Source organism: Oncorhynchus mykiss, chromosome 4 (assembly GCF_057628025.1).
Source record: "Oncorhynchus mykiss isolate SJ-2025 chromosome 4, ASM5762802v1, whole genome shotgun sequence".
In the NCBI taxonomy this organism is placed as follows: Eukaryota; Metazoa; Chordata; class Actinopteri; order Salmoniformes; family Salmonidae; genus Oncorhynchus; species Oncorhynchus mykiss.
Window position 1 is genome coordinate 32,143,992 of NC_143025.1, and position 25,822 is coordinate 32,169,813.

Below are 25,822 nucleotides of genomic sequence, written 5' to 3' on the forward strand. Positions count from 1 at the left end.
ATTCTACTAAAACATGTACCTAGCTAAAAGCACAGCATGCTGCAGATCTGTTTTCGAAGATGTATCTTTATGATGAAACATTTGTGATAATTTTAAGGAGATCAGCACTGCAGAATCTTAACTCCCAAGTGGTTTTGTTTACTTGAAGAAATCTAGTTATCAAAACACATAGCCCCCCTCTTCCAATGCATTGTGGCTGTGAATTTCCCAAAAAGTGTGCAGGGAATTCTAGTAGATGAAAAACCAAAATGAATGTAACATCTTGGCATTTAATCAAATCAAATCAAAGTTTATTTGTCACGTGCGCTAAATACAACAGGTGTAGACCTTACAGTGAAATGCTTACTTACAGGCTCTAAACAATAGTGCAAAAAAGGATTTAGGTGAACAATAGGTAGATAAAGAAATGAAACAACAGTAAAAAGACAGGCTATATACAGTAGCGAGGCTATAAAAGTAGCGAGGCTACATACAGACACCGGTTAGTCAGGCTGATTGAGGTAGTATGTACCTCTATGTAGATATGGTTGAAGTGACTATGCATATATGATGAACAGAGAGTAGCAGTAGCGTAAAAGAGGGGTTGGCGGGTGGGACACAATGCAGATAGCCCGGTTAGCCACTGTGCAGGAGCACTGGTTGGTCGGCCCAATTGAGATAGTATGTACATGAATGTATAGTTAAAGTGACTATGTGTATATGATAAACAAAGAGTAGCAGCAGCGTAAAAAGAGGGGTTGGGAGGGCACACAATGCAAATATTCCTGGTAGCCATTTGATTACCTGTTCAGGAGTCTTATAGCTTGGGGGTAACAACTGCTGAGAAGCCTTTTTGTCCTAGACTTGGCATTCCGGTACCACTTGCCATGTGGTAGTAGAGAGAAGAGTCTATGATTGGGGAGGCTGGGGTCTTTGACAATTTTTAGGGCCTTCCTCTGACATCACCAGGTGTAGAGGTCCTGGATGGCAGGCAGCTTAGCCCCAGTAATGTACTGGGCCGTACGCACTACCCTCTGTAGTGCCTTGCGATCAGAGGCCGAGCAGTTGCCGTACCAGGCAGTTAGGCAACCGGTCAGGATGCTCTCGATGTTGCAGCTGTAGAACCTTTTGAGGATCTCTGGACCCATGCCAAATATTTTTAGTTTCCTAAGGGGGAATAGGCTTTCTTGAGCCCTCTTCACGACTGTCTTGGTGTGTTTGGACCATTCTAGTTTGTTGATGATGTGGACACCAAGGAACTTGAAGCTCTCAACCTGTTCCACTACAGCCCCGTCGATGAGAAAGGGGGCGTGCCCGGTCTTCCTTTTCCTGTAGTCCACAATAATCTCCTTAGTCTTGGTTACGTTGAGGGATAGGTTGTTATTCTGGCACCACCCGGCCAGGTCTCTGACTTCCTCCCTAAAGGCTGTCTCGTCATTGTCGGTGATCAGGCCTACCACGGTTGTGTCGTTTGTAAACTTAATGATGGTGTTGGAGTTGTGCTTGGCCATGCAGTCGTGGGTGAACAGGGAGTACAGGAGGGGACTGAGCACGCACCCCTGGGGAGCTCCACTGTTGAGGATCAGCGTGGCAGATGTATTGCTACCTACCCTCACCACCTGTGGTGGCCCGTCAGGAAGTCCAGGATCCAGTTGTAGAGGGAGGTGTTTAGTCCCAGGATCCTTAGCTTAGTGATGAGCTTTGAGGGTACTATGGTGTTGAACGCTGAGCTGTAGTGAATGAATAGCATTCTCATGTAAGTGTTCCTTTTGTCCAGGTAGGAAAGGGCAGTGTGGAGTGCAATAGAGATTGCATCATCTGTGGATCTGTTTGGGCGGAATGCAAATTGGAGTGGGTCTAGGGTTTCTGGGATAATGGTGTTGATGTGAGCCATTACCAACCTTTCAAAGCACTTCATGACTACAGAAGCATACTAGATTTGAGGAAATTCACATACTATAAAACGTTATATTTTCACATACTGAAAATGTGTGATGCCTGATTGCGTTGCTTCGCCCTATTAGTTGATTTCAGTAGCGAATCCCCATATCTAATTGATCAGTAGTTTTCAAAGCCAAGTATGATATCCTGGCATTTAAAGTATACTAGACTTTCGAAATGTCACATATTATGAAACAAAAATATTTCACATTCTGAAACATCCTACTATTTAGGTGTCCTCCTCACCTTTGGTCTAATAATTTTCCCATAATCTCCAAACTGTTCCCTTTGAATTGCTACCATGGTTATGCATATGCTTTCCATATTTCTTCTGTAAGAATCATTTAAATATAACCCTATCCCTATAGGCAATTTCCCATGAGTGTAAGTGGGTAAATATGGTAGAATATAGCGAGAACGGGTTCTGAATATTAGTGTTCAATGAAAGAAAGGCATCAAGGTATGCAAAACCGTCTCCATTTGATAAATTGAAAAACCTTGTGGATTATTTAGAGTTAGGAAAGTATTTATGAACGTACCTAATTCATTTTTTTTTAAATACCCACAAAATACTGTAGTGAATAAAAAATGCAGTGGATTCTCCACTTAGAGCGGACCCAATTCATTACTATTTCAATTCCTCCTCAGCAAAACAAATGAACAGTGTTTGAGATATTATTCAGTTAATTGGTAAACTGGCTGTTGTGCAGGGCAGGCTTGGCTGCTGTCACAGTGGTAATGTGTTTTTTGCAGTGTAAATTAAGAAAGTACCGTATCATAATTATAATGCTCAGCTGGGCAAAGAGCATGTTGTACTCACAGCAATCTTATATTTTGACACTAGTACTTTTCAGAATGTTTGTTTCGCATTGTATGAGCAATTTCATAGTTTAAAGAGCCACTGAACACGGCAACTGTTTCTCATCAGAAAAATTAGATTTCAGTTTCGGAGGTGCGTTTTCTGAGGGAGTGAACGTTATTTATATTAAGGGTTACATGGAGAAAGTCAGACCTCTTTGAAATTAAAATGGATGGCCCTCCCTTCAGCAAAATATATTTGACCTAATGTCACGCCCTGACCTTAGAGAGCCGTTTTATATCTCTATTTGGTTAGGTCAGGGTGTGATGTGGGGTGGGCATTCTATTTTTTATATTTTTCTTTATTTCTATGTTTTGGCCGGGCATGGTTCACAATCAGGGACAGCTGTCTAATGTTGTCTCTAATTGGGAATCATACTTAGGTAGCCCTTTTTTCCTCCTTTCAGTGTGGGTAAATTATCTTTGTTAGTGGCTCTATAGCCCTGTAAGCTTCACGGTTGTTTTTCGTTTGCTGATTTGTTGGCGACATTTTAAATAAAAAGAGAAATGTACGCTCAACACGCTGCACCGTGGTCTACTTCTTTCGACGACCGTGACACCTAAACCCTCCCTGAAAGCCACATTTTTTTATGGGATTTCCGTATGTCCATTACATGAAATCCAAAGAAAAATCCACTTAAATTACAGGTTGTAATGCAACAAAATAAGAAAAATTCCAAGGGGGATGAATAGTTTTGGAAGGCACTGTATAAAGCATTGTGGACCAATGCGTTGTTTCAGATCACTTTATATAATCAGATGCATTTTCTTTTCTTTAAAATCTTTTTTTTTTACATTTTCTTTAATAAAAGGTAGGCCTATGCCATACCCCCTCATTTTGAGTCTTGGTTTTATCATAACAGCCCTTCACTGACACGGAGGTAAGCTATTTAAAGAGTGTAAAGTCTAATTCAAATGAAGAAGTTTAAATTAATTATGCCTACTCGAATGTGACTACTTTCAGCGCCGTGAGCTGTCCATTTCCAATTGTATATGCCGCGGCTGCTGCTTCAAGTTTCAATACCACAACGTAAGTTAATCGAATCTGGCTTATTGTGAGGTCAATAAACTCTGATAAATACATCACGGGCAAGAAACATATATTTTTTTATAAAATCAACTATAGTAGTAGCAAGTTATGAAATTTGACCTCCGGTCCTCATTCTCATCTTCCCCTTCTCCTTCTCAAACTAAACAGAACATAGCCTATAGGCTAGTCCACACGTAAGAGAGTGTGTTTTTTGGACTAGGCCTAATCAACAGCAACAAAAAAATCAGAAGAAGCCTACACAGTACAGACGTTTTTGATCAGCAAGAACAGAGCAGGCCAGGGTTCAGGGTTAGAATGTCCATCGTAGTGTGTAACGCAGCCTAGTTGTATTTACACCATCCCAGCATCTATCTTTGTCCTGTACTTCTCAGAGCATGCACTTCATAGCCTATAGCCTATAGGCTATGGATCTTTTGATTAAACCACACTAAATAGCCTATAGGAGCACTTGATTTTGGGCACCAAGCAGAGAATGAGAGGCAGCATTGGGCACACATCGATATATAACCTAATAAGCTACAAATTCTAAAACACTGAGAAATATTGACATTTCATCAATTACAAATGACAAAACCCTCCCCTGGAACTCTGTAAATTCCGATCCTTGACTAAAATGTAAATGTAATAAACAAGCTGAGCAATCAGCTGTCAAGTTGTCACATCATTAGGTTACATGGTTGTTGCTGTTGTTGTTTGTTTTTCCTCATGAGATGCTTCATTGAGTAAAGTTTAGGAGAGGTCAGATCGATGAAGGAGAGAGGATAAGGGCAGAAGTCAGTGAGCATATTTCTGGAATGAAACACAGCCCAGTTCTGCCATGGATGGATGGCAGAGACAGTGTGTCCAGATGCTGAGGTGGGCTAGCTAGCAGATACTGTCTGTATGCCATCCACATGGCAGTGTTTCAGAAATGAATGCCTCAAGGTGAGAAATGAAAGGACACAAATTCAATTCCAGGTAGCAAGAAAAAACACCCCCTTCATAATTGACTCTGATTGATTTGAAGTTGTGAACATGCCCAGGCAATGTTTCCTTTGGGATTGTATCACTGTGTTGGACAGGAGGGCAGGGGAACCCAGGAGAACTTCTGACAACAGAGTACCTCATCGCCTAAGAGCACCTATTCTATATACAGTGCCTTGCGAAAGTATTCGGCCCCCTTGAACTTTGCGACCTTTTGCCACATTTCAGGCTTCAAACATAAAGATATAAAACTGTATTTTTTTGTGAAGAATCAACAACAAGTGGGACACAATCATGAAGTGGAACGACATTTATTGGATATTTCAAACTTTTTTAACAAATCAAAAACTGAAAAATTGGGCTTGCAAAATTATTCAGCCCCTTTACTTTCAGTGCAGCAAACTCTCTCCAGAAGTTCAGTGAGGATCTCTGAATGTTCCAATGTTGACCTAAATGACTAATGATGATAAATACAATCCACCTGTGTGTAATCAAGTCTCCGTATAAATGCACCTGCACTGTGATAGTCTCAGAGGTCCGTTAAAAGCACAGAGAGCATCATGAAGAACAAGGAACACACCAGGCAGGTCCGAGATACTGTTGTGAAGAAGTTTAAAGCCGGATTTGGATACAAAAAGATTTCCCAAGCTTTAAACATCCCAAGGAGCACTGTGCAAGCGATAATATTGAAATGGAAGGAGTATCAGACCACTGCAAATCTACCAAGACCTGGCTGTCCCTCTAAACTTTCAGCTCATACAAGGAGAAGACTGATCAGAGATGCAGCCAAGAGGCCCATGATCACTCTGGATGAACTGCAGAGATCTACAGCTGAGGTGGGAGACTCTGTCCATAGGACAACAATCAGTCGTATATTGCACAAATCTGGCCTTTATGGAAGAGTGGCAAGAAGAAAGCCATTTCTTAAAGATATCCATAAAAAGTGTTGTTTAAAGTTTGCCACAAGACACCTGGGAGACACACCAAACATGTGGAAGAAGGTGCTCTGGTCAGATGAAACCAAAATTGAACTTTTTGGCAACAATGCAAAACGTTATGTTTGGCGTAAAAGCAACAGAGCTGAACACACCATCCCCACTGTCAAACATGGTGGTGGCAGCATCATGGTTTGGGCCTGCTTTTCTTCAGCAGGGACAGGGAAGATGGTTAAAATTGATGGGAAGATGGATGGAGCCAAATACAGGACCATTCTGGAAGAAAACCTGATGGAGTCTGCAAAAGACCTGAGACTGGGACGGAGATTTGTCTTCCAACAAGACAATGATCCAAAACATAAAGCAAAATCTACAATGGAATGGTTCAAAAATAAACATATCCAGGTGTTAGAATGGCCAAGTCAAAGTCCAGACCTGAATCCAATCGAGAATCTGTGGAAAGAACTGAAAATTGCTGTTCACAAATGCTCTCCATCCAACCTCACTGAGCTCGAGTTGTTTTGCAAGGAGGAATGGGAGAAAATGTCAGTCTCTCGATGTGCAAAACTTATAGAGACATACCCCAAGCGACTTACAGCTGTAATCGCAGCAAAAGGTGGCGCTACAAAGTATTAACTTAAGGGGGCTGAATAATTTTGCACGCCCAATTTTTCAGTTTTTGATTTGTTAAAAAAGTTTGAAATATCCAATAAATGTCGTTCCACTTCATGATTGTGTCCCACTTGTTGTTGATTCTTCACAAAAAAATACAGTTTTATATCTTTATGTTTGAAGCCTGAAATGTGGCAAAAGGCCGCAAAGTTCAATGGGGCCGAATACTTTCGCAAGGCACTGTATATTAAGATACTTTTTTCGATTGTCTCATTCATGGCCTCTGACCAACAGAAACGTGTTATTGTTGTGTGGAAACCTTTCTATTTGTATTGCAAAGGCAGTAGACAGGCAGCAATTGTGACACAGCTTGTAGCTAGTACATTTTAATTTGCCATCCTCAAATTCAGTCTAATTGTCCTCATTGTATTTTCCATAACGCTAGGTTCAAGTTGCTTGTCATATTTTGGGTTGTTTAAAGATCACTGCATTAGCCCTTTGATTAAGACAAACAGTCATACAAACTCTCTAGGGGCCTCCTGTAAACATGTGAATGCTAAGAGTGCCGTGAATGCTTGTAGTCCTATTCAGAGAAGTGAATTCTCGGATTGCAATCTACAGCTGCTGGGACGATTAGCTTCCCAGCCAGAGAAACCTTAGGCCATCATGACGCCGGCAGAAACACACTGTCAAAGGCCACCGTCAGATTGAGGCTTAGGTAATTGTATCTGCTGTGAAGTTAATGACTTTTAAGGTGTGTGGGTTTCTTCTTTTTGTCTTTTTCTAATGACTTTTAAGGTGAAATGGCCATCATTGTTCTTTACTCTGCCAGAGATATGTAAATGATCTTGTCCCACACACTAATTGGTGAGTGACATTGTGCCATCTTTGTGGCTAAACAACATCCCCTGAGGATCTCTTAAGGAGAATGTGATGCCTTTGTGATGTTTTGATGTCGTAAATGAAGCAGAATGCTGAATGCTAATTGTTTGTGACAGCAGCAGTGACAATCACCGCAACTAGCATTAATGGGCTCGCAGAACCTCCGAGGTTAAGTTTCTCTTCTGATATGTTAATCTGTAGCTCAACATTAGAATGATGTTGCTCTCTCTCTATGCACAGTATGCTGCCATAATATTAACTTTCTCCTTTTGTCAACCGCTCTTTTTTCTCTTGAAATGAGTTCCATATTTTCGTTCTAAGAATGTACTAGTCATCCCCTGTGCTTGACTGAGCAGATGAATGGGCCTGACTCAACCTGGAACCTACGCTGAACCAATATCCGATAAGCTCCCTTCTCCCCCGTCACCACACTGACGACTCTGTGAGGCAAATATGCTTTCGCCCACCTACGACGGGGAGACAAAGGTTAGTTGCAACTTATTTTATTACGGGCACCATTTTAGCAATTATGTTGCGTTCGAGAGTGAGGTCATCATTGCCAGCGCCTGTGAAAATGTCATCTGTCATTAGGATATACCCAGTGAAATGAGACACTCTGCTTTAGCTTGACTGTTTCCTTCGGGGAGTCTCTGGGATCATTCAAGTTGACTGAGTCTGTAGGAAAACAGTAAAGTGTTTGTGCTGAGAAATGTTTTGGCAGGGGCTGGATGTGCTGGAGGTGCTAGGCCTGATTTTCCCCTTCAAATAGAATGTGTGAGAAACATGTCACCCACAGCTCTTTGCTTTCCATCTTGAAGGAACCATATTATTTAGTAAACAATAGATTCGAAAATCCATCGGGGTTGAAATCCATTATATTACCACACAATTGTTATGGGTTATGGATTAGTTCTATAGGGAGTTGCCTGTACGGCCAGTAAGGAACTCAATGCTGTAAAATAGGAAAAAGAGCAGTTGAGATTTACCTTGAGATGGAGTCCATGTGACTATCTTTGAATCTGGTCAAGTGTTTAATACTTGGCGATGAGGAAAAAGCAACATTTTCACAATAACAAAAGTAATCTGTGTCATGACTAGGGGTTACATCTCCTTCTGACCAGCAAACATAGACAAGACATTATGGAGGTGAAGTCACAGTTTCGACGGCTAGCTAGTGAGTTTGAGTGAAATAAATAGTTTAGCTGTGCCAGATGCTCACACTGTTGAGTAGTGCAGAGAGCAAACAGAACGTGAAGAAATCACTGAAAGTTTTTCTTGTTAGACAGAAGTACAGTGCTAAATGAGTCCTGTACTGTATGTTAACTAGACTGAAAAAAAAATAAAACACATGCAACAATTTCAAAGATGTTACTGAGTTACAGTTCATATATGGAAATTAGGCAATTCAAATAAATTCATTAGGTCCTAATCTGTGGATTTCACATGACTGAGAATAAAGATATGCATCTGTTGGTCACAGAATAATGTAGGGGCCAGGATCAGAGAACCAGTCAGTATCTGGTGTGACCACCATTTGCCTCAAGCATCGTAACACATCTCCTTCACATAGAGTCGATCAGGCTGTTGATTGTGGCCTGTGGAATTTTGTTCCACTCCTCTTCAATGGGGGTGCAAAGTTGATGTATATTGGCGGGAACTGGAACATGCTGAATGTACACGTCGAACCAGAGCATCCCAAACATGCTCAATGGGTGCCATGTCTGGTGAGTACACAGGCCATGGAAGAACAGGACAATGTTCAGCTTCCAGGAATTGTGTACAGGTCCTTGCGACATGGGGATCTGAAGGTTTCAGAGAGGTTTCAAATGCCTCGCAAAACAGGGCACCAATTGGTAAAAATAATTTTAAAAGCCGACATTGAGTATCCTTTTGAACATGGCAAAGTTATTAATTACACTTTGGATGGTGTACCAATACACCCAGTCACTACAAAGATACAGGCGTCCTTTCTAACTCAGGTGCCGAAGAGGAAGGAAACCGCTCAGGGATTTCACCTGATGCCAAGGGTGTTTAATTGCTTGGATAGGAGAAACATGAGGATGGATAAGCAACATTGTAGTTACTCCACAATACTAACCTAAATGACAGAGTGAAAACAAGGAAGCCTGTACAGAATAAAAATATTCTAAAATGTGCGTCCTGTTTGTAACAAGGCACTAAAGAAATTAACTTGTGTCCTGAATACAAAGTGTTATGTTTGGTGCAAATCCAATACAACACATTACTGAGTACCAGTCCCCATATTTTCAAGCATAGTGGTGGCTGCATCATGTAATGGGTATGCTTGTTAAGGACTGGGGTGTTTTTCAGGATAAAAAATATATGGAATGGAGCTAAGCACAGGCAAAATCCTAGAGGAAAACCTGGTCCCATCTGCTTTCCACCAGACACTCTGAGATTAATTCACCTCTCAACAGGAAAATAATCTAAAACAGATGGCCAAATTATTGCATAGATTGTAATGAACACATATTGTGTGTAAAATACTTTTTTGAAGGTTGTACTGATTATGATTTGCTATTTCTGTGGCGCCAGTGTTTGTTGACATCATACAATGCTTTCTGGTTGTCACATAAGCGTCTGTCAGACCAAAAATGTTAAAACAAGGGATAGTTCACTCAACTGACTTGTGGTGCTTTCAAGACAACTGGGAAATTAGAAAAATACGAGGTCAAATCATCACGTCAGTGGATCATGAGATTCTGTTAACCTTTTGTGACTAGCGGGCAGTATTTTCATTTTTTGAAAAATAACGTTCCTGTAGTAAACGGGATATTTTGTCAGGACAAGATGCTAGAATATGCATATAATTTACAGCTTAGGATAGAAAACACTCTAAAGTTTCAAAAACTGTAAAAATATTGTCTGTGAGTATAACAGAACTGATATTGCAGGCGAAAGCCTGAGAAAAATCCAATCCGGAAGTGAATCATCTTTTGAAAGCTCTGCGTTCCAATGCGTCCCTATTGAGCAGTGAATGGGTTATCAACCAGATTACTTTTTCTCCATATTCCCCAAGGTGTCTACAGCTTTGTGACGTAGTTTTACGCATTTATGTTGAAGAATACCCGTAAGCGGCTACATTGCGCAACTGGTCACCTTGGCTCCCAGAGTGATTCTCGCGTAAAATACAGAGGTAGCCATTATTCCAATCAGTCCTACTGAAAAACCAATTGTCCCGGTGGATATATTATCGAATAGATATTTGAAAAACACCTTGAGGATTGATGATAAACAAGGTTTGCCATGTTTCTGTCGATATTATGGAGCTAATTTTGAATATTTTTTGCCGTTTTCGTGACTGCAATTCCGGGCGATTTCTCAGCCAAATGTGAAGAACAAACGGAGCTATTTTGCCTACAAAAATAATATTTTTGGAAAAAAGGAACATTGGCAGTCTCGTGAGTGAAAACATCCGAAGCTCATCAAAGGTAAACTATTTAATTTGATTGCTTTTCTGATTTCCGTGACCAAGTTACCTGCTGCTAGCTGGACAAAATGCTATGCTAGGCTATCGATAAACTTACACAAATACTTGTCTAGCTTTGGCTGTAAAGCCAAAAACATCTGAGATGACAGGGTGATTAACAAAAGGCTAAGCTGTGTCTCAATATATTTCACTTGTGATTTTCATGAATAGGAATATTTTCTAGGAATATTTATGCCCGTTGCGTTATGCTAATTAGTGTGTCGATGATTACGCTCCCGCACGCGGGATGGGGAGTCACTAGAGGTTGATCAAACTAAGAGTCATGGTTTAGCTCTTATTTGCAAGGAAGAAAACAGACAGTGGATGGGACCCCATCTAAACCCAAAATCTTGAACTGCAGTGTACCCCAAGGGAGTGTGCTGGGTTTCTTTCTATTGTATATAAATGATCTAAAATCTGCCTGTACATGTGAACTTTTCTCTCTCTTTGTGGTTTCCCACAAAGACAAAAATGTGTTTGAGAAAGCACTCAGTCCATCTTATTCGGGTAAAAAGTGAAACTGAGGAAATCCCCTGATTTTAAGGTGGTAGTAGGTGACATAGTAGTCACAGCAAAAGACTGTTAATTATCTTGAATGTGAGCTAGATAACCATCTGACAGGGGAGAGCATGGCACAAAACTTTACTTCCAAAGTGAACCATCAAATTAGGTTTCTGGCAAGAACCTCCAAATATCTGGATAAGAATGCAATGGGGGCATTGGCAGGGGCTCTACTTTAGGGCCACTTCAACTATGTCAGTTCTTCCTGCTACAATACTGCCCCCAAGATAATACAACATTTATTTCAAAATATCAGAAGAAATTTGTCAGGATTATTCTTAAACTTCCAGCACATATGCATCAACACTATTCCCACTTTGAAGGCCTTAGGTGTCTCAAAGTGGAAGAGAGTCTCTCAGATTAAATTGTTTTGTACGTAAGATTGTCCACAGAATGTTCCCCAGGTACCTATAGTATGTAACTACTTTTCTAGTGCAGGCGTTAAGCTAGCGGAACCCTTCGACAACATTCCGCTGAAAAGGCATTAACAAGTCCAATACAGCAAATGAATAAACATCTTGTTAATCTACCCATTGTGTCCGATTTCAAAAATGCTTTACAGCTAAAGCACAACCTATGATTATGTTAGGTCATAGCCAAGTCAAAAAACACACAGGCATTTTTCCAACCAAAGATAGGAGTCACAAAAAGCAGAAATATAGATCAAATGAATCACTAACCTTTGATGATCTTCATCATATGACACTTATAGGATATCATGTTACACAATACATGTATGTTTTGTTCGATAATGTGCATATATATATCCAAAAATCTCAGTTTACAATGGCGCGTTACGTGCAGTAATGTTTTGATTCCAAAACATCCGGTGATTTTGCAGAAATATTCATAAAACATACAACTGTTATTCACAGAATTAAAGATAGACTTCTCCTTAATGCAACCACTGTGTCAGATTTCAAAAAAACTTTACGGAAAAAGCATAATCTGAGAACGGCGCTCAGAGCCCAATCCAGCTAAAGAAATATCCGCCATTTTGGAGTCAACAGAAGTTAGAAATAATAGTATAAATATTCACTTACCTTTGATGATCTTCATCAGAATGCACTCCCAGGAATCCCAGTTCGACAATAAATGACTGATTTGTTCCATAAAGTTCCATAAAGTCCATCATTTATGTCCAAATAGCAACTTGTTGGTAGCGTGTCCAGCACAGTAATCCATCTTCATGAGGCTCGAGCACTTCGTCCAGACAAAAACTCGAAAAGTTCCGTTACAGGTCGTAGAAACAAGTCAAACGATGTATGGAATCAATCTTTAGGATGCTTTTAGCATAAAACATCATTAATGTTCCAACCGGAGAATTCCTATGTCTGAAGAAAAGCACTGGAACATGAGTCAACTCTGTTGGGAGCGCGCGTTACGAGCCTGAGACACTCTGCCAGACCATTGACTCAAACAGGTCTCATGAGCCTCCCCTTTATAATAGAATCCTCATTCAAGTTTCTATAGACGGTTGACATCTAGTGGAAGCCGTAGGCAGTGCAACTTTACTCCATAGACACTGTGCATTCGGTAGGACAAGCTTTGAAAAACTACAAACCTCAGATATCCCACTTCCTGATTGGATTTTGCCAGGCATTTGTTCAGTTCTGTTATACTCAAAAAATAATTAAAATAGTTTTATAAACTTCAGAGTGTTTTCTATCCAATACTAAAAATAATATGCATATATTAGCATCTGGGACAGAGTAGGAGGCAGTTCACTCTGGGCATGTTATTCATCCAAAAGTGGAAATGCTGCCCCCTATCCCAAAAAGGTTAACTTCATACGGGATAACCATAACTATTACACTAGCAGGAGTGAAACTGATGTTGTTCCTTTTAGATTTAAAAGTGGTACGAGGAAATAAACTTTTTTATGTTCATCTGCCATTCTTTGAAAGAATCTTCCGAAGAAGTTAAAATGTATACCCTCTATAGTGTCACAATGGTCGAAATAACATTCGGACCAAAGCACAGCGTGAAATAGGTTTGACAGTTTTTATTGAAGTGAACCGCATAAAAACAATACACGAAACGTGACGTTCTGGAGTGCTCACAGGCAACTACACATAAACAAGATCCCACAGAGGAAGGCTCCTGCCCTGGAGCTGGAGGTCCTGGACTGTGGACCGTCGCAGGAGGTTTCGGACTGTGGACCCTCGTAGGAGGTTCCGGACTGTGGACTGCCGTAGGAGGTTCCGGACTGTGGACTGCCGTAGGAGGTTCCGGACTGTGGGCCGCTGTAGGGGGTTCCGGACTGTGGACTGTCGTAGGAGGTTCCGGACTGTGGGCCGCCGTAGGAGGTTCCGGACTGTGGGCCGCCGTAGGAGATTCCGGACTGTGGGACGCCGTAGGAGGTTCCGGACTGTGGGCCGCCGTAGGAGGTTCCGGACTGTGGGCCGCCGTAGGAGGTTCCGGACTGTGGACCGCCGTAGGAGGTTCCGGACTGTGGACCGTCGTAGGAGGTTACGGACTGTGGACCGTCGTAGGAGGTTCCGGACTGAGGACCGTCATAGGAAGCTCTGGACTGTGAACCGTCGCCGGAAGCTCTCGACTGTGAACCGTCGCCGGAAGCTCTGAACTGTGAACCGTCGCCCATCTTCTCCCAGATTGGCTCTGGTTCACTCCTCGGCTCCCAATTTGTGACGCCCCCCAATTTTTTTTTAGGGCTGTCTTTTGGGCTCTCTTTGTGGCCGCAAACCCCGGCGTTGTCGCTGTTCTTCCTTCTCTCCTTGCATCTGCTTTCAAGGAAGGCTTTCGTCTCCTGCCATAATTTCCTCCCAAGTCCAGGATATCTTCTCCTCCTTGATCTCCTCCCAAGCCCAGGATACCTTCTCCTCCTGGGCACGCTGCTTATTCCTGGTATGGTGGGATCTTCTGTCACGATCGTCGTAATAACATTCGAACCAAAGCGCAAAGTTCGACATCATTTATTGAAGTGAACCGCACAAAAGCAATAAAGAATACACCAAACGTGACGTTCTGGAGTGTCACAGGCAACTACACATAAACAAGATCCCACAAAACACAGTGGGGAAATGGCTGCCTAAATATGATCCCCAATCAGAGACAACGATAAACAGCTGCTTCTGATTGGGAACCATACCAGGCCAACATAGAAACAAAACAACCTAGATTACCCAACCTAGTCACACCCCACCCTAACCAAAATAGAGAATAAACAGGCTCTATATGGTCAGGGCATGACACATAGCCACAGTTTCAGTCAAAGGGTTGGACACACCGACTCATTCAAGTGTTTTTCTTTATTTTTACTATTTTCTACATAATATTTTACTATTTTCAACGAAAGTAGTGAAGACATCAAAACTATGAAACACATATGGAATCATGTAGTTTCCAAAAAAGTGAAAAACAAATCAAAATATATTTGAGATTTTAGATTCTTTAAAGTAGCCAACCTTTGCACTCTCGTCATTCTCTCAACCAGCTTCATCTGGAAAGCTTTTCCAACAGTCTTGAAGGAGTTCCCACATTAGCTGAGCACTTGTTGGCTTCTTTTCCTTCACTCTGCATTCCAGCTCATCCCAAACCATCTCAATTGGGTTGATTTCAGGTGATTGTGGAGGTCAAGTCATCTGATGCAGCACTTCATCACTCTCTTTCTTGGTCAAATTGCCCTTACACAGCCTGGAGGTGTCTTGTGTCATTTCCTGTTGAAAAACAAATGATAGTACCACGAAACACAAACCAGATAGGATGGTGTATCGCTGCAGAATTCTGTGGTAGCCATGCTGGTTAAGTGTGCATTGAATTCTAAATAAATCACCAACAGTGTCACCAGCAAAGCACCCCCACAACATCACAACTTCTCCTCCATGCTTCAAGGTGGGAACCACACATGTGGAGATCATCCGTTCACCTACTCCATGACTCACAAAGACCCGACGGTTGGAACCAAAAAACTCAAATTTAGACTCATCAGACCAAAGGACAGATTTCCACCGGTCTAATGCCCATTGCTCATGTTTTTTGACCCATGTAAGTCTCTTCTTATTATTGGTGTCCTTTAGTAGTGGTTTCTTTTCAGGAATTCGACCATGAAGTCCTGATTCTTGCCGTCTCTGAAAAGTTGATGTTCAAATGTGTCTGTTACTTGAACTCTGTGAAGCATTTATTTGGGCTCCAATCTGAGGTCCAGTTAATTGCCGATTTCTGAGGCTGGTAACTCTAATGAAATTATCCTCGGCAGCAGAGGTAACTCTGGGTCTTCCTTTCCTGTGTAGGTCCTCATGAGAGCCAGTTTCATCATAGAGCTTGATGGGTTTTGCGACTGCACTTGAAGAAACTTTCAAAGTTCTTGTAATGTCCCCAATTGACTGACCTTCATGTCTTAAATTAATGATGGGCTGTTGTTTCTATTTGTTTATTTGATATGTTCTTGCCATGATATGGACTTGATCTTTGACCAAATAGGGCTATCTTTTTATACCACCCCTATACTATGACAACACAAAAAAGATTGTCTCAAACTCATTAATTAAGATGGAAGGAAATTCCACAAATTAACTTTTAATAACAAGGCACACCTTTTAATTGAAATGGATTCCAGGTGACTACCTCGCAAAGCTGGTTGCGAGAATGCCAAGAGTGTGCAAAGCTGACAAGGCAAAGGCATGCTACTTTGAAGAGTCTCAAACATAAAATAAATGTTGATTTGTTGAACACTTTTTTGTTTACTACATGATTCCACATGTGTTATTTCATAGTGTTGATGTCTTCACTATTAATCTACTTTGTAGAAAATAGTAAAAATAAAGAAAAACCCTTCAATGATTAGGTGTGTCCAAACTTTTGAATGGCAGTGCAGTTTCAAGTGATTTTGCTAAATAGCAGCATGTCTCAAAAGTGAGCTGTAAGATTATAGTACATGTGTCAGAGTCGTGTGTATAGGTGGCAGGGATGTCAGGCGCAGGAGAATCAAACTGAATGAAATGGAGTTGATTAATAACAATAAGTGAAACATAACACCAACACTAAATAACAATAAAACAAAGTGGGTACGAGGACCATTCGCGCACCAATACAAACAGCACTGAACAAACAAACCATCTCTGACAAATACATGAGGGGAAACAGAGGGTTAAATACACAACAGGTAATGCATGGGATTGAAACCAGGTGTGTAGGAAGACAAGACGAAACCAATGGAAAATGACAAATGGATCAATGATGGTCAATGTGGTCAGATGAGACCAAAATGGAGCTCTTTGGCAGCAACTTAACTCGCCGTGTTTGGAGGAGGAGGAATGCTGCCTATGACCCCAGTAACACCATCCCCACCATCAAATATGGAGGTGGAAACATTATGCTTTGGGGGTGTTTTTCTGCTAAGGGGACAGGACAACTTCACCACATCAAAGGGACGATGGACGGGGCCATGTACCATCACATCTTGGGTGAGAACATCCTTCCCTCAGCCATTGTAAATGGGTCGTGGATGGGTATTCCAGCATGACAATGACCCAAAACAAACGGCCAAGGCAACAAAGGACTGGCTCAAGAAGAAGCACATTAAGGTCCTGGAGTGGCCTAGCCAGTCTCCAGACCTTAATCCCATAGAAAATCTGTGGAGGGAGCTGAAAGTTTGAGTTGCCAAACATTAGCCTCAAAACCTTAATGACTTGGAGAAGATCTGCAAAGAGGAGTGGGATAAAATCCCTCCTGAGATGTGTGCAAATCTGGTGGCCAACTACAAGAAACATCTGACCTCTTTGATTGTCAATAAGGGTTTTGCCACCAAGTACTAAGACATGTTTTACAGAGGGGTCAAATACTTATTTCTGTCATTAAAATGCAAATCATTTTATAAAATTTTTGACATGCGTTTTTCTGGATTTTTTTGTTGTTATTCTGTCTCTCACTGTTCAAATAAACCTACCATTAACATTATAGACTGATCATTTCTTTGTCCGTGGGCAAATGTACAAAATCAGCAGGGGATCAAATACTTTTATCCCTCACTGTAACTGAATGCCTTCAACTGAAATGTGTATTCTGCATTTAACCCAACCCCAATGACTCAGAGAGGTGTGGCAGGGCTGCCTTAATCAACATCCACATTTTTGGCACCCAGGGAACAGTGGGTTAACTGCCTTGCTCAGGGGCAGAACTACAGATGTTTACCTTTTCAGGTCGAGGATTCTATATAGAAACCTTTACAGTTACTGGGCGAACACTCTAACCACAAGGCTACCTGCCGCCAATGTCTCAAAGGTGAGTCGTAAGCTTATAGTTCGTGGCAGAGAAGGAAAATGCCCAGGATGGCATATGGTCTGCCTTTTGGTGCCTGTTGTTTATCAGACTTGCGATTTCACTTGTATATATTAGGGTTTGATTGTTTTATACAGTATATTAAGGGTATGTGAGACAAGGGAGATGTAGCTGTCCGTAGCTGTTTATTAGGAAAGGGAATTGTATTAATTATCTTGTGTTATGAAACAAACAATTTTGTCTGTCATTATCGCGTAATCTTGCTGCACTCCCACTCCCCTCTTCCATTTGAAAAGGACAACAATGGAAATAAGTTTTTTATGCTTTTTTGCGTTATCCTTGATGATTTTCTTAAATTGTATGTGGAGGCGTCACCGGCTGGAGTGCCGTTATGTATGTACTTAAAAAAATGGTCTAATAAATTAAATCGATCAATCTTCAGGTCGGTGCTCTAGAAATATGCCTGAGTTTGAATTCCGAGTTGGATGACAATTCAAAACTATTTTTCAGAGTCAGAGCTAATTCTTTCCCAGGTTCTGAGTGTGGGACACAACCAAAACAAAGAGCAAATGCATCCAAAAAGTGTCACGCGGAGGAGGTGAACCCAAGAGCAGACTCAGACGAGGAGACTGGGATAAGGGAACCAATGTTTTATTGAAAAACGGGGAAGATATGGTGCAGGCCAGGGGAAGCTCAGGTGGGTTGTAGGGAGCCAGGTGCTGAGACTGAGATTGAGGCTGGAGCGAGGGGAGTTGGAGCTGGGTAAGCAGATCCAGAGAGGAATCCAAGGAAGCAGTAGTGTTGGGTGTCCAGGACAGGGTAGCAGGACTGATGAGACGTGGGACTGGAGACAGGGACCAGAGTCAGAGCGGATAGAACTGTAGTAGAGAGGAAAACAGCATCAGGCAAGGGAAAATAGGCACGACACGAAAACAGGATCTATGCAGGAACAAATGGCTAAAACCACAGACGGACTGAGCAGAGATTACGATCTGGTGGCAGGGCTGAGTATTTGTAGAGGTCTTGATTATGTAACAGGTTGCAGCTGGTGGGGATCTGCTCTGCCTCCAGCACACCTGTATCCTCCCACACAATCACACACACACAGATAAAGAGGGAGAGAGCGCTGGGGGAGTGGTGGCAGGTTAGGGAGACACAGGATGAACAATAGAGGGCATGGCAGGCCCAGATGTAACAAAAAGTTTGTAGAGTCACAAGCTTCATGTAATCATTGCCTGCTAGGAATATGGGAATAAATGCTAAACTTTTTACAACTTTAATGAACATTTCAGTGAATTTGTCTCAATACATTTGGTCACCTAAAATGTCTGGACTATAAACCAAAAGTATTGTAATTTCTAAACGATTTCCCCAGTATGGATGAAAATACCCTCAAATTATAGCTGACTTTCACTTTAACCTCATAGTTGTTGCATCATTTCAAATCCAAAGTGCTGGTGTACAGCGCCAAAACAACTTTTTTTTTTTGAGTCCCAATAATTACTGTGGGCACTGTCGTTATTTACAGATCAATGTACTTCTGCCCAATTCCTGTATTATTGCCAGAACTGGTTAGTTCCTCCCTTTTGACTCTGACTAGTTAAAACAGGCGGGAGGATTACCTTTTTTATGTTTCTTTGGGCTCCGTTAAGTATGTTCGGATAATGGATGGAGGGATGTGGTAGCCTGAGTTATGGGTAACCTGCCTCACCCAATGTGATACGGAATCGCTATTATTTTCAATTTTAGAACACATTCAAGAATCTCCAGAAGCTAACCAGCTAATTAGCTACGAGCTATTTAGTCATTGTTAGCCACTGCTAGCGGCTTTTACCTTCTGCACAGATACCAGCCCTGTTTTTAGCCTGGATAATACTCACCTGTCTACCAATATCGCTTGTCTACCAATATCGGACTGTATCTCCACAACAACGCCGGATTCCTGCCGTAATCCCTGGACCACTACTTCTGATCTTCACAGCTAGCTTGCAGCTAGCTAGCTAGCTCACAGTTTTCAGCTAGCTAGCTCACAGCTTGCAGTTAGCTAGCTCACAGCTAACCGTGGCACCTAGTACCGAAGCTATTCCCTGAGGCCCACCTCCGGGCCTACTCAGCTGTTCAGCAGAACCCCACTCATACACGGCTAGAGCCCAAAACTCCACCGGATCCTTGCTGTAAACTCTGGACCTTGGCACTGGATCACCGCTGCTACCGATTGGATAACTGCCACGAAGCTGGCTCCAGTTAGCCGTGAGCCAGGCACATCTCCCGGCTAGCAAACTAAATTCCACAATACCTCAATCTGATCCTTTTATTCTTTGTCCCCAACGCTCTCGGCGACCAGTTTTGATACCCTTTAGCCGCACCCTCATTCTACTTACGTGGGTGATGTGGAGGTAAACCCAGGCCCTGCATGTCCCCAGGCAACCTCATTTGTTGACTTCTGTGATCAAAAAAGCCTTGGTTTCATGCATGTCAATATCAGAAGCATCCTCCCTAAGTTTGTTTTACTCACTGCTTTAGCACACTCTGCCAACTCTGATGTCCTTGTTGTGTCTGAAATCCTGGCTTAGGAAGGCCACCAACAATTCTGAGATTTCTATACCCAACTATAAAATTTTCCGCCAAGATAGAACTGCCAAAGGGGGAGGAGTTGCAGTCTACTGCAGAGATAGCCTGCAAAGTAATGTCATACTTTCCAGGTCCATACCCAAACAGTTCAAACTTCTAATTTTTAAAATGAATCTCTCCAGAAATAAGTCTCTCACTGTTGCCGCCTGCTACCGACCCACCTCAGCTCCCAGCTGTGCCCTGGACACCATTTGTGAATTGATCGCCCCCCATCTAGCTTCAGAATTTGTTCTGTTAGGTGACCTAAACTGGGATATGCTTAACATCCCGGCAGTCCTACAATCTAAGCTAGATGCCCTCAATCTCACACAAATCATCAAGGAACCCACCAGGTACAACCCTAAATCTGTAAGCAAGGGCACCCTCATAGACGTTATCCTGACCAACTGGCCCTCCAAATACACCTCCGCTGTCTTCAATCAGGATCTCAGCGATCACTGTCTCATTGCCTGTATCCGCTACAGGTCCGCAGTCAAACGACCACCCCTAATCACTGTCAAACGCTCCCTAAAACACTTCTGCGAGCAAGCCTTTCTAATCGACCTGGCCCGGGTATCCTGGAAGGATATTGACCAGGCATCCTGTCAGTTGAGGATACCTGGTCATTCTTTAAAAATAACTTCCTCACCATCTTAGATAAGCATGCTCCGTTCAAAAAATGCAGAACTAAGAACAGATATAGCCCCTGGTTCACTCCAGACCTGACTGCCCTCGACCAGCACAAAAACATTCTGTGGCGAACTGCAATTGCATCGAACAGTCCCCGAGATATGCAACTCTTCAGGGAAGTCAGGAACCAATACACGCAGTCAGTCAGAAAAGCAAAGGCCAGCTTTTTCAAGGAAAATTTGCATCCTGTTGCTCTAACTCCAAAACGTTCTGGGACACTGTAAAGTCCATGGAGAACAAGAGCACCTCCTCCCAGCGGCCCACTGCACTGAGGCTAGGTAACACGGTCACCACTGATAAATCCATGAAAATCGAAAACTTCAACAAGCATTTCTCAACGGCTAGCCATGCCTTCCTCCTGGCTACTCCAACCTCGGCAACAGCTCCACCCCGCCCCCCACCCAACCCCTACCCCCCCGCAGCTACTCGCCCAAGCATCCCCAGCTTCTCCTTTACCCAATTCCAGATAGCAGCTTTTCTGAAAGAGCTACAAAACCTGGACCCGTACAAATCAGCTGGGCTTGACAATCTGGACCCTCTATTTCTGAAACTATCCGCCGCCATTGTCGCAACCCCTATTACATATCATCTGAGATCCCCAAGGACTGGAAAGCTGCCGCGGTCATCCCCCTCTTCAAAGGGGTAGACACCCTCAACCCAAACTGTTACAGACCTATATCCATCCTGCCCTGCCTATCTAAGGTCTTCGAAAGCCAAGTCAATAAACAGATCACTGACCATCTCGAATCCCACCGTACCTTCTCCGCTGTGCAATCTGGTTTCCGAGCCGGTCACGGGTACACCTCAGCCACGCTAAAGGTACTAAACAATATCATAAGCGCCATCGATAAAAGACAGTACTGTGCAGCCGTCTTCATCGACCTGGCCAAGGCTTTCGACTCTGTCAATCACCATATTCTTATCGGCAGACTCAGTAGCCTCGATTTTTCTAATGACTGCCTTGCCTGGTTCTCCAACTACTTTGCAGACAGAGTTCAGTGAGTCAAATGTTGTCCGTTCCTCTGGCAGTCTCCATGGGGGTGCCACAGGGTTCAATTCTTGGGCCGACACTTTTCTCTGTATATATCACTGATGTTGCTCTTGCTGTGGGCGATTCCCTGATCCACCTCTACGCAGACAACACCATTCTGTATACTTCTGGCCCTTCCTTGGACACTGTGCTATCTAACCTCCAAACGAGCTTCAATGCCATACAACACTCCTTCCGTGGCCTTCAACTGCTCTTAAACGCTAGTAAAAGCAAATGCATGCTTTTCAACCATTCGCTGCCTGTACCCGCACGCCTGACTAGCATCACCACCCTGGATGGTTCCCACCTAGAATATGTGGACATCTATAAGTACCTAGGTGTCTGGCTAGACTGTAAACTCTCCTTCCAGACGCATATCAAACATCTCCAATCCAAAATCAAATCTAGAATCGGCTTTCTATTTCGCAACAAAGCCTCCTTCACTCACGCCGCCAAACTTACCCTAGTAAAACTGACTATCCTACCGATCCTCGACTTTGGCGATGTCATCTACAAAATGACTTCCAATACTCTACTCAGCAAACTGGATGCAGTTTATCACAGTGCCATCCGCTTTGTTACTAAAGCACCTTATACCACCCACCACTGTGACCTGTATGCTCTAGTCGGCTGGCCCTCGCTACATATTCGTCGCCAGACCCACTGGCTCCAGGTCATCTACAAGTCCATGCTAGGTAAAGCTCCGCCTTATCTCAGTTGGTCACGATGGCAACACCCACCCGTAACACGCGCTCCAGCAGGTGTATCTCACTGATCATCCCTAAAGCCAACACCTCATTCACCTCATTCACCGCCTTTCCTTCCAGTTCTCTGCTGCCTGTGACTGGAATGAATTGCAAAAATCGTTGAAGTTGGAGACTTTTATCTCCCTCACCAACTTCAAACATCTGCTGTCTGAGCTGCTAACCGATCGCTGCAGCTCTACATAGTCCATCGGTAAATAGCCCACCCAATTTACCTACCTGATCCCCATACTGTTTTTATTTATTTACTTTTCTGCTCTTTTGCAAACCAGTATCTCTACCTGCACATGACCATCTGATCATTTATCACTCCAGTGTTAATCTGCTAAATTGTAATTATTCGCCTACCTCCTCATGCCTTTTGCGCACAATGTATTTAGACTTTTTTTATATAAAAAAAAATGTTTTACTGTGTTATTGACTTGTTTATTGTTTACTCCATGTGTAACTCTGTGTTGCTGTCTGTTCACACTGCTATGCTTTATCTTGGCCAGGTCACAGTTGTAAATGAGAACTTGTTCTCAACTAGCCTACCTGGTTAAATAAAGGTGAAATAAAAAATAATAAAAATGGGTTAGTTCTATAGGGAGTTGCCCATGCGGCCTTAAGGGACTCAAGGCTGTAAAACAGGAAATGAAGCAGTTAAATTTACCATGATATGGAGTCCATGTGCCTGTCTTTGAGTCTGGTCAAGTTTATAATAAATTGATCAAAGTTGATGCTTATTTACTGTAACTATATACTGATTATCCAAACAAGTTCTCTGTCCTTCAGAGATGCGTTCAATGCAAATACCCCCATTAAAAGAACATGAGAAAGACTAGATATATAATATACATGTACTTAAACTCTCTTAGTCACCCTAGTCGTGACTCACTGCTAAACACGTAGACAATAACTCCGTTTAGAAGCCCTCTAGACTTCCACAGCTCATTACACAAGTGATGTTCTCCCAAAGTTCTGCTTAAAGGGTAGGTAGCATAAACGTAACCACATGTTACATGTATTTACATTAGTATACATAATGAAATTGCCAATGCAAAGTTACACCTCACTTCTCTACATTAAACCGATCAGAATGTAATATGGAATGCCCGGCAAGCCAGCCTATTCCCTATAATGTCCCTATATAACTCCAACAGAAATAACTTAAAATTAAAACAAATAATTTGCAATCATGACTACTGGTTTCAATTATATTTGAAGTCAACTTACAAGTAAATACTTTATGAATGTATTGTTATAAATCAACTTGCAAGGTTGATAGCCAACTAGCCTGCAAATGTTAGCACTAACAGCTTGCTAACGTCCCATTAGCACTGAATGAGTCAGCCAGTTGCTACCAACACCTAGATTACAGCTGAATTAAAGAAAACCTAATTTTTGGAAAGACAGAACGCCATCTAACCAAATATCAAAGAATGTCAACTACTGCATATGCAGTAATCTTAACCAGCAAGCAAGCTAGCCAGCCAGCAACAAAAATAAAATTAAAATAATAATCTAGCCAACCAGCTAACGTTAGCTATTTAGCCAACTAACGTACGCTATTAGCCTAGCCAGCCTAGCCAACCAGCTCGGCTATGGTCGGTATGCTAGAGCACAACATAACCGTAGATCAAAAGAGCAGAGACTTACAGATTGATGGCTAGGGCCCATCCGATGGTAAGAATCAGGGAAAATCCAATAGCTATAGTGAGAAAAATCCAAAATAGATCTCCAGATGTCAGTCAGCTAGCACGCTAGCACTAAGCCAAGGTGGGAAATGTTACAAAACACTGTAGCCTACTTCACAGAGAGCATGCCGAAAAGTTGACAAAACAAAAAGGAGAATAGACAAGGTACCACCATTAGAGCAAGGGGGTATGCATTTCTCTTTAGATTTGAGCCCATTGCAAGAAGGCACCAGAGACTGCAGTGCTAACAGGTTCCCACTAGATAACAGAGCCACAAAGTCCATGAACTGCATAAGGTGTGGCGAACGTTACCCAGCTTGAGCTAGCTACTGAGCTAGAATACAAACTCGGTAGCACAGAGTAGATCCTCCATTTAACGTTGAGAAATAGTGCATTGTGGGTAGTTCCGAAAATAAGTTAATAATAAATATGTAAAAACACCAAAACATATCTATGTTTCTAGTTAAAGGTAACCAGATCGTTACTACAACTAAGTTACAAAATCGTTGACCACACTGTGTTGTTTTGTTTTGGTGCATAAAAACCTGCACTTCCTACCCTTTAAAGACACAGTACATTGATTTAAGAATCAAAAACTACTCTAGTTCCGAGAAGGCTGCTAACAACATACACACTGTTTCCTAGCCAGTAAAAACACCAAGCCACATGGATGGATGATCAGCACTTTGATGTAAACCTACATTGCACACCCACCACCCGTAACAGCCTGGCTAAAGTCATGGGCTTGCCTGTATGTTAGAACTCGGGTGTCTGAGTGTTATATGATTAGTGCCATCTCGGCACCTCCAAGCCAAGGTCCTGCCAAGGTCACTTGGCCTGAGTCACGGTTGTCGACTCCCCCACCAACCCCAACCAGATGGTCCCTCCTCTCCACACATTACCTTCCACCGATGCCACTCTGAAGGTGAGAACATTGGAAGTGACATTCAGATGCTGAGTGCCTCAGCTGTCGATGAGGTACTTGTGAAATGCAACGACAGCCATTAATACAGAGAATAGTGAAGAATATTAACATGCCACTTCAGTTACTACCTGCCTGCAGTACACAGGCTTTTAGATGCCCCCTCCTTGCTCCATTTCATTCCTCCAGGGCCAGAGTGGAAGCAGATTGATCCATGCTTGATTGATGACGCCTGAAAGTCAGTGTGAGGAACGATCTTTGACCTGGTGCTGAGTTATGTCCTGTGTAGAGGAAATTAAAGGCTAATTGCAGTGCATTATCATTAGCTGTTAAAAGAACAGAATATTAGTGGTCCAGAGAAGCAGGCCTATTATCAAGACTCTGAAAAGTGCTTTCCAATGAAGATCTTTATCATGTCTAAGAATCATAAATTAATCGAATTCCAAATAATAAGATATACATTCACAGCCATACCAGTTGGGATTATGTTCAATACTCCATACAATATGTATGCCCAATGTCAATTATGAGGTAACAGTTATAATGCCATTAATAATGACACTGATATCCCTTTCGGGTTCAACTTCTCCTCAATACAAAAGCTTTAAACATTGAAAT

At 42.3% G+C, this 25,822-nt stretch overlaps 1 long non-coding RNA gene across 1 annotated transcript; it reads right to left on the bottom strand.

Annotated features, from left to right (window-relative positions):
• Positions 1-18,147: 18,147 nt before the first annotated feature.
• Positions 18,148-24,807, bottom strand: LOC149983987 (uncharacterized). Its single transcript, XR_016495593.1, has 2 exons — positions 24,245-24,807; positions 18,148-18,390 (listed from the first exon to the last, which is right to left on the bottom strand). It is a non-coding gene; the product is annotated as an uncharacterized LOC149983987 (long non-coding RNA).
• Between the last annotated feature and the right edge of the window lie 1,015 nt (positions 24,808-25,822).